Below are 14,411 nucleotides of genomic sequence, written 5' to 3'. Positions count from 1 at the left end.
AGAGAAACATTGGTGTGAGAGCAAAACATCGATTGGCTGCCTCTTGCACGCCCCCTACTGGAGGTTGAGCCCACAATCCGAGCATGTACCCTGACCATGAATCGAACCAGCAACTTTTCCATGCATGGAATGATGCACAACCAACTGAGCCGCAGCAGCCAGGACATTAGGTAGCTTTTTAGTTTTTCTTTTTTTCATGGGAGAGAAACAGATCAAAGGACATATTCTTAATGTTTTCTACTTTGTCAACATAGGTCAAGACAATCTATTTTAATACAAGTCAATAATAGAACTCTATCATACAAGACAAATAGATTAGAGGAATTTTTTCAATGACTACATGACTTTTGTGGATTAAAATCGGGATGATCTAAATGTTAATAGATTAATTTATGTGGAGGAAAAGTTACAAATCATTCACTTAAAAACTGGCTGAGTGCCCACATTCTAGAGGCACACTAGGGAGCGTTGTAGCTGCACAGCGAATGTCTACACAGAGTGAATTTCTGAACATAATTTATGTAGATGAAGTGTGCAGAATGTTTTTATTTGTTCTACATCTCACTGTCTCACCTCTGCATGAACTTCCCATACCCAGTTCTACTCCAAATACTCTTACTCCCCTTCTCCACACTTCCCTCCAACGTGTTTGCTTTGGCAACTTTCATGTTCTTACAAACAATTCTCCCAACGAAATCAATCACTCTTGCACCCAAAGAGAAATACTGTGCACTCAGTGCGATGACAAAATGAAACATGTTTGAGGCAAACCATGTGTTCCCGCGTGTCCGGAATTAGGCTATTTGCTCAAGGAACATGTTCCTAATGTGTTTGGCTTCTGTTACCCCTCGTGATTGTAACTTTCATTGTCTTTTGGAATTTATGATTTCAGAAGCAACTGCTTGGACTCATTTAATGGGACACTTTTGGAATGTGAAGCCTGGGGGATTCACTAGGCAGAGTCATTCTGTTCTCCTTTCCAGGCAAGTCTGGCCCTTATAAGGGCACCTGGTGTTTGAGGAATTCTGGGGGATGGATCCTCTTTTTCATTTGGAACCTCAGACAAATGGCTTATCTAAACAACATGCATCCGTTGAGATTTAAAAGCTATTTAGTTCATCAATCACATTATTTGGGAAAAAATACTTTCTGGTGATGGAATGAGGCAACATCATTGTAGAAAATACAGTAACTTCTCCATGATGCTTTCCTCAGAGGCACTCAAGGTGCTTGACAAGATTTGCCCCTCAATTTGCGAGTATACTTACTCAGAAGGGAAACCACCAGCATTACCAGCTTTGTACACTTGAGACCCATGAGCTAACCAGGACTCCTGGCCCTGTTATTTTTTCTCTGATTGATGGATATCCAACTCTTAGTCCAAAGATTGTCATAATCAGAGGCCATTCCTAGGCCCATTGTACATTTTAACTGGGCTTCTGTACTCTCTCCTCTTGGAGCTCTTCAGCAAGTTTGGGGTTCATTTCTGGCCCTGATTCCATGTACCTACTGGGAGCCCTGGGAAACTCAGTTCCATGCAAGTCTGACTTTTTTCCTATATCTTATTAGTCTTTGATTTTTTAGAATAACAAATGGGATAAATAAAATTTTCCAGACTTTGATGTTTAATGCATCTAAAAATTAAAGCTGTCACTCATTACAACCAATGGAAACACACAGGCTCAAGTGAGGTACAAAGCAGAATCTAGTTATAAGTGATGGAAAAAGACCCCAGTTTAAGAAGGAGGAGAGAGTAAGAATTAATACAGCATAGAAACTGGAAATATAATTTTTCTACCCAGTAAGAAAAGGGTTGATACTCAAAATTTTAGGCATTCTTTGATCCCAGGAACATTGAAATAGACTTTAACATTATTATTCTCTACAGAATTTGGGGGACCCACTGTGCATAAGGAGGGGATTATGTGACAGTGAACTGGTTAGAGCTCAGGCTCAGTAGGCCAATGGTTTGAGACCCAGTTCCACCACTAATTAACCTGGTGAAAAGCTACCTAACCTCTCTGAGCCTCAGTTTTCTCATTGGTCAAGGGGCACTAGTAATACCTATCTCACAGATTTGTTATGAAAATTATAAATACAAAGCACTGGCATATGAGACAGGTCAAATCAACATTAGCTCTGTAATCATCATATCACCACTGTCATTGATACATTTGGGGCCTTGGAATATAACTAAACCAAAGTAGCTTAGGCTCAGAACTAAATGAGGATGGCAAAAATTCTAATAGAGGGATGAGAGTTTCAGAAAAGGAAGATAGAGAAAGGTTTAAAGGGGGAGGTGGGCCCTTTGCAGGGTCTTGGTTTGTGCCTTGACGTGGGGTGGGATTTGCCCCACAGTGTTCCCTTCATATCAGCTCAATAGCTGCATGCCATGAAATGTGCCCCCCTGTTGTATACGGAGTGTTTGTGCCCCTCCCCCCAATCCATATGTTGAAGCCCTAACCCCCATGGTATTGGGAGGTGGGGCCTTTGGGAGATAATTAGCTTCAGATGAGTTCATGAGGCTGTCCCCTCTCCCACAATAGGTTAGTGTCCTTATAAGAGGAAGAGACCAAAGCTCACTTCTCTGTGTCCATGTGAAAACTGGGAAATGTCTGCAAGCCAGGAAGGAGGCCCTCCCTAAGAACTGAATCTGCCAGCACCTTGATCTTGGACTTCCCAAAATTTAGAACTATGACAAATAAATGTTTGTTATTTGTTTAAGTCACACAGTCTATGGTATCCTGAGCCGACGGAGACACTCTCACATGGAGGTGAGAGGTCATCAGAAGCCTAGGTTAGGCATGGGAATACGCCACCTTCCTGACAGGCAGGTTTCTTGATTTACTGGACACCCAGGTACTTTACTGATGTCTTTCTCTTGACTGGCAGGAGCAAAGTGTGCTTTCTTTGGCTGGAGTCACTGAGTAAAGAAAGTTCGGGTTGGAAATACTGAAAAACGTTCTCTTCTTTGATTCCAAAGGATTTAAGTTCTTCAGCTATGATTTTTTTGGTTGTTTTTTCGAAATGTTTACTTTCCTTAGTTTCTTCATCTTTGCCAACCAGTTTCAAAATAATATAAAGTGCAGGCAATTTTTATTAGTGCTGTCTTTTCTTTTCTGTGTTATTCAGAGCCATGGGTCTCTTTGATCAAAAGAAGCCACAAGCTCTTTTCACACTTCATGGAGACACGGATCATTTAATTTTGAGTTGGAGGAGCATTGGGGCCAAAATTAGATAGGTGGCAACTGTCATTAAGTCAGTAAGATCAGGACACGTAATGACCAATATAAACCAAATAAGTGAAGGAAGTATAGGAAAGAAGGAAGACTGTTTTAATTCTCCAAATATCTTTAGTTGTGGCTCCCAAATGGAATAAAAAGCTCTAATATAGAATAAAGGGAGATGTGGGTTCACTATGCCTAACAGTTGGCTTGACTTTATCTTAGTATTAATGTTGGCCTTTGAAAGTTACCAGATGCCACTGCCAAGTGGTACTGAGCTGAGAGTCTCTAGAACTCTTTAGATATTTTCTTTTCTATATATAGGAACCAGTTCTGTCTCATCTTGCACTTGGGAAGTCGTCTTTTTCATGATGGGTAAATTTATGTTCTGCTTCTCTGATCCAACTTCCGATTTTGAGCATATATGCTCATTTACACTTCCTGCAGGCACTTCTCAGCAGGGATGCCCTGCAAGCCATGCCCCCTTCAGGGGAACCAGGCCCCAGTTCCCTTTCCTCAGGACAGAGCCCCGGAGAAGTCCTCTTTAGGGAGTATTTCTTAACTGTTACATGATCTGAGGTTAATAATTAGGAGCTCATGCCACAGCAATCCATTTTCTTAATGACTGTTACTGTTATGAAGAGATTTTTAAAATATATATGTATATTATTGCTTTTTCACAGAGAGGAAGAGAGAGGGATAGAGAGTCAGAAACATCGATGAGAGAGAAACATCGATCAGCTGCCTCCTGCACACCTCCCACTGGGGATATGCCCACAACCAAGGTACAAGCCCCTGACCGGAATCGAACCTGGGACCCTTCAGTCCACAGGCCGACGCTCTATCCACTGAGCCAAACCGGTTAGGGCATGAAGAGATTTTAATCCAGTTTTTAGTCAACAGCATTTAAAAAAATTAGAGTCCAGTATTTTTGCAGATATCTTTACAATCGAAAGTACTTTATTACGAACCCTCCTTTGTCCATTTTCACACTGACCTAATCTTTCGTGGGTTTTCCTAGATAGTGGTCAGCCGCCTTGCAATGACTTGAATGAACTAGTTGTTTAATCACATTGAACTAGACTCAACAACTTTATTTCAGTGAAGTTAAACGTGATTCTTTCCTGAGTGTTGGGAGGAAGGAAGGTGAGCACGCTGGAGGGGTGCATTGAGATAGATGTGGGTGTTAATCCCGTTCTGCTGTTGTTTGTATTTACCCTCCAACCTCCAGGCTGTGGCTTTCATTTCTCAAGACGGGGACACTGTCTGCTCTTTTCCCTTCTGTTGCTCGGATAGGAAAGGGCGTGCGTTCCTCTTTCCATTCAGCCCAAACATAATACACGCAGCCTCTCGTGCTCTGGGGGACATGTGGTTGTGCTCTAAGCGCCATCTGCAGAAAGATGGTCTTGGGAAACCTTCTTCCCCAGAACAGAGAAACATCTCCGGAGCGAGTGATGTCGGCGCGCAGATTCAATAAGCCTAACCGCACTTGGCTCCGTCACAAACCCAGTACGGCAGCCCATATTGTTGCTCGGGAAGTCTCCAGCCAAACCGAGTTCTTGTAAAAATAAATACTCATCAGCAAATATTTTGATTAGTTAAAAATGTTCTCAATGGCTAACCCCTCGCTCCCCTGCCCCCCCACGGTGCGAGCGCGGAGAGAAGGCGCTCCCCTCCCCCATCCCGAGGGCGGGGCGGGGGGCGGGCGCTCCGGGCCCGCGGGTCCCCCAGCCGCTGTGCGCCCGGCCTCGGCCGGGCACCGGGCGCGCTCAGCCTCCAGGGCGCGCTGAGCCCAGGGCCGGCGGGGCTCGGGGGCCCCGCGGGCGCGGCCGGCGCGGAGACGCCGCCACCCGCTACACTTACTTGCCTTCAGCTCTTTATTAACTCCCGGAGCAGCGCGACTGCGGCCGCGCCTCCTGCGCCCCGGTGGTCTGGCTCCGCGGCGCGGCGCACATGCTAAACAGATTAACATGCCTGGGCTGACCCACGCTTCGCAACCCGCGGATAGGGTTTCTGCAGCTCCATGTGGAAATTAACCTATCTGTGCCCGTGGTCAGCTGCGCCCGGCCGCCCCTGCGCCGGCCGGCAATGCAAACAAACCCAGGCCGCCGGCCCCCTTTGTTACTCTTGGCTCCCCTCCCCCCTTCCCGGCCAAATATTTATCGGAAAAGAGGTTCTCCTCTTTGGCCAGAGGTAGGGCCCGTTTCTGAGAGCTCTTTATTTGTCAATGATTTTTGGCAGGGCCAGGCGGGCGCCCTTAGGAGCGGGTGGCAGGGAACCCAAGCTTCGCGCCTGGCGCGTTTCTAGCCCTCGGCAGGCGGGAGCTGCTGATGTTTGCACAGGACACCCTCGTCCTGGTCATTAAAAATACATGCACCGTCTATATTTCGCTTTTATAACAGCCCCTCTGTTTAACATAGTTGATTGAGTTGTTCTAGGGCAAGTTTATTCCCTCACCTCCCATCTTGCCTCCCATTCACACCCAGTCAGCAAAGCGAGGGGGTTCGTCTAGGTTTTCTTTCTTACTTAGAGGAGCTGCACAGGCGAACTCTGAGGCTGGTGGGTACCAGCCTGAGGCTACATCCAAATCGCAGCAGCATCTGCTTCTCAACTGCAGTCTCTTCATCAGCTCAGGGGCTCTGAGGGTCACTAACCATCTCTGGGTCACTTGTTAAGCATGATTCCCCTTTATCCTGTTATTCAGATTACACTTATGTACGCATGGCTTTCACTAGATACACATTGGAGGCGTCTGCCTCAGTGGACCGGTGCTTTAGTGCATGCTGCCAGGAAGATCCCATGTTGTTGGTCATGAAATGTCTCCGTTGTTTGGGAACCACAAATGGAGATTTTCTGGGACCTATGCTACTCATGATCCATCGATGGCTGCCTTACCCCATTAGTCAAATCGAGCCAGGCTGTCTGAAGTGCCACCATTTCTCACTGGCAGCTGGCAGTGTTGTATCGCTTTGCTGGGGTGGTTCGAGCCTGTCGGTGAGTGTTGTTTCTCAAGGCCTGTGGCAGCCATCCATCCCACTCGCATTTATTTCCCAGTCAGCCCTCCCTGCAGTGTCTTTCACTGTCTTGGCATCGGTGAACCGCGTGAGACAGTCAGGGGGCACGGATCAAGCAGCATGATAGCAGCCTCTGTGTGGCAGGGCCATGGTGGACCCACAATCAGCGAGAAGGTTGGGCACAACTGTCCCTCAGCACATTCTTGCTTGCCAGCCACTGAGTGATCGGCGGCCTCTGTTGATTCATTTCGCCCTTTCTTTCAAGTAGTGTGTTTCTTGGATGAAAGGCACGTTCTTGAGGTAAAATGCTTTCAGAACTGCAGGCTCCCAGAAAAACAATCAGGAACTAACTGGCAGCACATTTTAGGGGTTTCAGTCTGACACCGAGAAGATGAACTAGAGTTGGCGTTGATTATATGCCCACAACTAAGAAGAGCATTGAAACTGAACGATCAACAAATGTGCTGAGGAAAAGAGAAACCATGGTCCCTCCAAATCCACAATGCTGTGAGAAACCTGCTAAGGCAACAGAAATTGCTGAGCATAAAAAAAATAAAAATAAAAAAATAAAAAGGCTCAATGTCCAAGGCAACACAAGGCCCAAGTCAGGCAAGAGCTGGTGGTTCTTTTTTCCTCTGGTGATGGATAACATCTCAGAATTCCTTCCAGCTCTGGAACTGCGGTGTTTAATCAGAGGCTCACTGTGAGAGCATTTCTCTGCCTTTCTCACAAGGCAGCTGGCATCTTGATTTCTGCTAATCCTTTATTTTTTTCTTCATCAGCACCTATACTCGATATTGTCCATATGGATCATGTGTGTGTGGGAACACGCAAATTACAGCAACTTTTGTCTTTTGTCGTGAAGAGCTGACAGGGCAATAAACACACACAGCCGCCCTGCTCCAGGAATTCCTCATCCTCCCTGTGTGGCGCTAGCCCTGTGGATAATATCATTACAGGACTAAACAAATAAACAGTCGATCCGAATCAACCAGGAAGCACTGGGGACTACACAGTTCCTCTCTGCAAAGATGATACAAGTACATTTACACTCGCCGCTTGGAAGGGCTCCAGCCGCTGTGAATAGCCGTTCAGTTCTGTCAGGCTGGGGAGGAGCTGGGGCACTGGGCTGACCCCCCCAGCTCCGTCATTGCTTCAATCAATGTGAGCTTTCAGGGTTCTGTTTTCCTTACTATCCTCAACTGGGAACATCAAGGACCAGTAACACTTTTTATGAACCCTGAGCTCAAAGAAGAAGCTTTTACTACAAAGTTAACATATTAAACCCAAATGACATGGATGAAAGGTTAACACGCTTCTGCCAGCCCAGAGCTTCCCCTTCGAATGTGATTTCCCGTGTTCAGTCTGTCTCGGCCACCGCCTCTGCCACAGCCGGTACATAAAGCACGTCGATTCATAAAGCGGGTACATTCCTCTTCAGCACAAGAACAGACACTGACTGTAGTCAGAGCCCAGCAAACACTTGTCCTCATCCTGGCCAACAAATTAATCAATATCACGTTTTTCGTTGAAACGTGTCAATGATAACATGAATACCACATACAGTGTTCTCTTTCCAAGTTTGAAAATGGAGTTTTCTCCTTTCTTATCTTTATACATGTGTCAAGGCCTCTTTCCCTGACTGTTCTTGTGACCTGAGACTTCGATTATTTTTTTAACTATTACTTTGCAATAGTTTAGATAATGCAGTAGTTTAGACATCATGCATTTCAAGTGATACAATAGTAGGGTACTAGCAAGAGGCCCATCAGACACTGAGGACAGGAGAGGGAGACTTGGGACCGCCTGTGGGCCCCAGGTGAGAGCAGCTTCCCCACAGCTTTTCTGAAGTCACCAAGCAGAGGAGCAGAGCAATGAAGAGAGCTGAGGCCTGAACACAGGCCTGGGTGTTCAGTGACCTGGGTGCAGCTCCGCCACTGATGGCCGTGGGAGCTGGGAGAGCTACGAATCACTCTCTAGGCCCCAGCCTCTCTTTCAAAATGAAGAGGTCGGTCGGCTGATCTCAGGTCAGGTCTGCAAGGCAGCTCCTGTTTCTGGATGTATGAGGACTCCCGTCTTATGTCCACGTGTTGAAGTTGAGTTGTCCCATGTATGAAGAAGGAACTTCTCCTGAGAGAAAGGCCCTAAATTGCTCCAGATTGGGTGGGGCAGATCACCGAAGTCATGAAGCCCATCGTTGCAATCCCAACAATTTGAGGAAAGTGTGGCCCTCACATCTAACACTAGAAGTAAGTGGGAAGACTTCGGTTTGCTCTGGTCATTTATATAAGGAAAAGTTTTGAATTTTCTTCCGAGAGACATTACATCGAACCCCAATATGTCCAAGCACTGTGTTGGGCAACGGGGAAATAAGGAAGAAAAGACTCTTCCCTCTGCTAATAGTGAGTGCTCATGGAACCCCCAGCACCTGACTTAGGAGACCAGTGTCTTTTGGTTGGTCTTTAGAAGCTCCAGTCTGGTAGAAAGGGCCAGGCTTCTGGAGGTCAGAAAACAAGCTGTTGCCTCAGGCCACCTAGCAGAGATCCGCCTCTGACATTGTACTAGTCCTTCTGCTGTTGTCAACATTGACTCAGAACTCTCTATACCTTGAAAACCTATGATTATGTTGTCTATATTTTCTTTTGGTTCTCCCATTCTACTCAGCTAAGTCAATTTTAAACGCCAGCCTGTCTTAGCCGCGTGAAGGAAAACTAAAGAAAGGGAGTTTCCTTGTGCCCAGGCAGAATTTTAAAGGAGGAACTGGGTACTCCAAGGAGTCAGTTGGAATCAAAGCATGATAGTTTCAGGAGAAGATGCAACTCTGGAAATATCCCAGGTTTGGTGATAGAGATGGAAATGAAGATTCACTTGGACAGTCATTTCTTTTTTTTTTCCTTAATATATATTTTTATTGACTTCAGAGAGGAAGGGAGAGGGAAAGAGAGATAGAAACATCATTGATGAGAGAGAACCACCAATTGGCTGCCTCCTGCATGCCCCACACTGGGGATCAAGCCCGCAACCCGGGCATGTGCCCCGACCAGGAATCAAACCGTGACCTCTGGGTGCACAGGTCGACGCTCAACCACTGAGCCAAGCTGGCTGGGCTGGACAGTCATTTCTTTAACCTGGAGAAGTTTTCCAGAAAATTTCTTAGTTCACACTAGGTTTACTAAAATAATGTGATACTTTTACAAGACACCTTTCAGTTTTAAGATTCAATAACAATTCTGCCTACACAACTCTTTGATGCCTTCCTGACCCATTGAATGGTTCAAAATTCCAGGGATTGGAGCACAATTTGGTACATGCTATAACTCTGCTTTTCCATGTCTAAACTGGGAGCACTCGGGATGTTTGCTGAACGCATATGTGAATGATGGATCAGCATGGAGTTCTGTTTCGGGTGAGAGCAAAATTCATGGTTGAGAATTAGCAGCTATTGGTTCAAGGTTTTTCAAACCTTTAGGCTCTAACAGAATCAGAATGCTATGTATGGACCTCACCAAGTGTCATTTTTGTGTGGCTCAAAAAGAAATGACTGGTTCTCAAGTCATTTCTCTTGCAAAAGCTTCAGTTCAGTTTCTTGTCTTACCTCCATGACACCCTCTTTCCCAGTCTCATCACCTCCACATTCCCCTGTTGCCTCCCCACAGGGCTCTGAACACAAACAGCCCATAAGCTGGTAGGTTCCTCACTCATCAAAGTTGACACAAAGGGAGGAAGAAGGAATTAGAGGCAGACTCTATCTCATAGACTATTAATATGTCCTCCCTCCCCCCCACCCCCATGGCTGTAAATAACTTTGATTAGGATGATTCAGTGTGACTTCTGTAGGATTTAGATTTTTCTAATCTGAAATATAAAACCTATGATAGTCAAAAGTATTGCCTATGATTCTGGAGATGACAAGAATTTGACCAGAATTTATAAATGATTTAATGATTAGAAAATACATCCTATCAAGACTAAGGAGTTAATATTATTTGAATTTATATTATTTGATCTGGAGGGGGAAAAGGAATACCTTTAAAATGGTATTCAAATATAAGAAAAAATTGTTGACCAGCTGTTCTCAATTTCATCTGAAAAGAAAAAAAAAGAATTGAATTTAAGTAGCAGCATGGGGAATATAAGGCATTTTCTGACACTGTGGATCTGTGGTTCTCAAATTTTAGTGTGTACAAAACCCCAGGAGCTTGTTTAAAATGCAGGTTGCTGGCCTCTACACTTAGCAGTTCTGACTTAGTAGATCTGGGGTGAAGGCTAAGAAACTGCGTTTAAAAAAATCCGCACCTGCCCTACCTGGTTTGGCTCAGTGGATAGAGCGTCAGCCTGTGGACTGAAGGGTCCCAGGTTCGATTCCAGTCAAGGGCATGTACCTTGGTTGCGGGCACATCCCCAGTAGGGGGTATGCAGGAGGCAGCCGATTGATGTTTCTAACCCTCTATCCCTCTCCCTTCCTCTCTATAAAAAATCACTATAATATATTTTTAAAAAATCCGCACCTGAGGATATGTTATTGGGTTGTTGTTTTTTTTTTAGAGAGAGAGAGAGGAAGGGGGACAGAGGGGAAGAAAGAGAAACATCAATTGGTTGTCTCCTGTTCTTGCCCCAATGGAGGGGGATCGAACCCTCAACCTTTTTGTTGTACGGAACAACGCTCCAACCAACTGAGCCACCTGGCCATGGCTAAGAGTCTGCATTTTTAATCAGTCCCCCCTGAAGCTGAATTGGGACAAAGTGGTCCTTAGATCACACTTTGAGAACCAATGGGGTAGATGACCAAATGGAAAAGATTCTTAGGTGATCCACTGAGCTTTCCTTTCACTTTCTAAAGACATTTAAAATTTTTATTTCATTTAAATACAGAAGAGATTATCATTTGTTTAGGGGGATATAGTAGGTTGAATAGTGTCCTCCGAAAATCCATGTCCTTCCAAATAGGCTAGCACTTGGATCTTGGACTTCTAGCCTCCAGAACCAGAACTGTGAGAAAAAATGTCTGCTGTTTAAGCCACCCAGTTTATTATGTTTTGTTTTCACAGCCAGGCAGATTAATATAACTGGTCCTTTTAAGAAGAGAAGAGGCAGGAAGGAGGCCATGTGGCAATGGAGGCGGAGATTGGAGTGATGTATTTACAAGCCAAGGAGTGGCAAGGCTTGCCAGCAACTACCAGAAGCTGGGAAGAGGCCAGGGAGGCCTCCAGCAGAGCCTTCAGAGGAAGCACAGCCCAGCCAACACCCTGTAGAACATGTTAAGCCTAACAGTTAAGGGAAAGCCCCCTTTTTTGGTAGTTGCTTTGTAATGGATAATTATATGAATAGATGTCAATTCTCAATATTGAAGGTTCTTATGTTTTGTGGTTGGCACTTTAGTGCACCTAACATCTGAAAAGACATTGAGTTGCTAGCATTTAACTTGCAATCTCCTACTTCCCAGAGAGGTGCTACATTATGGCGTAACATGATAGAGAAGGGCAAAGAGCTTGGGTTGCTGCTGGCATATGAGTTCTTTCCGTTAATAAAACACTCAGTTGAGTCATTTTCTCTGGTCACTTTTCCATTGTAAAAAAAACTTAAATCAAAGAGCATGACTGCTTTTATTGGCAAAACAGTAGATAAATCAGGGATATAAAAATTCAAGAAGAAGGATTCAGGACAAGCACTACACAGAGTGGACTCGCTGGGTGAAAGGTTTATTCTGTCAATTTCCCTCTTGAGACACTTAGGTTTAAGGAAATGTTTGCACTACTCTAGAGAAAAAGTTGGCTGTGTGTTTTTCTTTTGTGTTTAGGCCACTCTGAAAGTAATTCCTCTGGGCACAATTATCTAACATATGGTGATTTAGAAAAAGCCCAAAGCAAAGGTCATCTGGATGTTTTAGAAAGGAAAGAGTAAAATCTGTCTTGGAGAATAAAACAAAATCAGGAAGGGCTGAGGTACAACTATGTTCAAAGGAACATGAAAAGTAAAAGTGAGAGAGACTTCAAGCAAAAAAATGCAACTCAAGTGCTTTGTTTTTGCTCTTTTTTTTTTTTTTGGTTTGATTTTTGCATGAGGACTTTGCATGAGGAGATGAAAAAAGGCCTTGATATCAGAGAAGTTTGGTACTGGGTGCACAGCAACCCAAGTTCTTTGCCCTTTTCTATCATGTTACACCCTAATGTAGCACCTCTTGGGGAAGTAGGAGATTGCAAGTTAAATGTTAGTAAGTCTATCAGCAGTGGGCCACTGCCTACGGCTTCCAAAAGGGCACCGGACCCAGAGGAAAGTAGCGCAGGGACATTCTCATTAAAGTGGAAAGTCCTCCCTAACTCCCATGCTCTGTATCTTCACGCTGACATGGCTGTCAGCAACTGTATTTTCAGTGGATGTTGGATGAAGTGAGGTATCTGAAACTTTCTTTTAAGATTGGAACAAAAGAGCTGCTTTTAGCCATGGTGCCCCAACCAACTCCTCACAACTTTCTGTTGACAAACAATATCTATGGAAATAAAAATGTCAGCTGTGACTCTTCCTAGAGGTGGTCAACTGGAATTCCGTCATGCCAGAATAGGCAAAGGAATTCCCCGAACACATTTCCCCCCACAATGAGAAACATCCTACCTCAAAACCCCTCAGGGTAAATTAGAGGTGAATAGGTAGACCAGAAGCTGTCACCTGATCCACAGAAAAGAAGATGTCTGAAGTAACCAAATTGGATACCAGACTGAATGAAACTGATGAGAATCAGCTATCTGTCTGATACAATGCTTACCCACTGTGATTTGAGGAGGTGGCAGGGATTTTACTGGAAAAGTAGAGACAAATGTGCAGAAAATATGGCACAAGCTTTTATAAAAGAAACATTCGGATTTGCTCAAGTGTCTGATGAGGGTATGGAAGGGTGAGGCATCAGATATTTTCCATGTGCAGGTCAAGTACAGAGGAGGGAGGTGTGGAAATGCAAGAAAACAAACTTAAGATGTTTGTCTTGGCAAGATTTTTACACCATAACATCTTGGAACTGAAAGACCCTCTATTCCTCCACTCACATTTTATAGCTGAGGAAACTGAGGTCTCGGGAGACTGAATTATCTGAGGTCACTTGGCCAGTTGGAAACAGAACCAGATCACTAACCTCGAGATGCAGGCTTCTTTCCCAAAGCACGCAGCCCGGGGAGCTCTGAGTGTGCAGAGGTGCGGGGGAGAGGCCGGGGTCTCGGTTCAACACTGAGGCGCAGCAGCATTAGCTCCTGGTGCCTTGGTGGCCCAAAGGCATCTCTGGGGCTGCATTTTTGAGTTTGCTTGGATTTTGAATGCTACACAGCTACAGAGAACCCACTCAAAACACCTTTCTCATCTCGATCCACACCATGACCACAATGGCACACAACAACGGGGAAAGAAAGAGAGAGGGGTGATGGCCCTGAGTCGCCATACCAGAGAAACAATGGCAGCCGCAGTGGTGCTAAAGGAGGTCCACATCCGCTTTCTCTGAAGAGTTCTGTTTCTGACAGCTGGAGTTCTAGACCTCAGAAACCCCCAGCCCCTTAATCTGACCATGTTTAGATCAACAGCTCAGGGGGTGTGATTATTAATAAGTCATGGTTTCTAAATCACTTTAAAAGTCTAGAATGAAAGGTGTTTTACAATATACAGGGGTGGGCAATGTAGGTATACAGTTGTGAGTACATAAAACTGAGTTTACCCCCTGGCAATGGGCAAGGAGACACCTGATTGGTGGTGTTGCTCTTATAGCAATCAGGGGCAAAGCAGATGTACAGTCCTTTGTTCATCCTAGCTTCATGCCTGTGTCGGTGGCCAGAGCTGTTTCATGCCTGAGGCACATAAAAAAAATGAAACAGAGTTTATTTTTGTATTATTATTTGTTCTTGTATTATCTATTCTTCCATGTAAGAAATACATAATCAAGCAACTGATATAATCACGTATGTGTGGATCAGCTTCTCCAAGGCGGCTGTCACAGAGCAGGTCGCAGTGAAATGAGTCTGGGAGGACCAATGAATGCCCTCCCACTAACACAGTGTTACAATAATAGGAGCAATTGCTGTTTATCCAAGGGTTGGTTTAGAAATGAAAATAATGGTGCCAGTGATGAAAGTACTACAGCCTCTGGACCTGGCAGATATACAGACTTTTAAAACAGCGCCTGGTTCTCAGGAAGAAT

The 14,411-nt window shown here is 44.8% G+C and overlaps 1 pseudogene; it reads left to right on the top strand.

Annotated features, from left to right (window-relative positions):
- Nucleotides 1–13,929: 13,929 nt before the first annotated feature.
- Nucleotides 13,930–14,074, top strand: LOC118657220 (annotated as a pseudogene).
- Nucleotides 14,075–14,411: the final 337 nt, after the last annotated feature.

Source organism: Myotis myotis, unplaced genomic scaffold, assembly GCF_014108235.1.
Source record: "Myotis myotis isolate mMyoMyo1 unplaced genomic scaffold, mMyoMyo1.p scaffold_m19_p_5, whole genome shotgun sequence".
NCBI lineage: Eukaryota > Metazoa > Chordata > Mammalia > Chiroptera > Vespertilionidae > Myotis > Myotis myotis.
The sequence above is the reverse complement of the archived record's forward strand: the minus strand, read 5'-3'. Positions and strand labels throughout refer to the sequence as shown.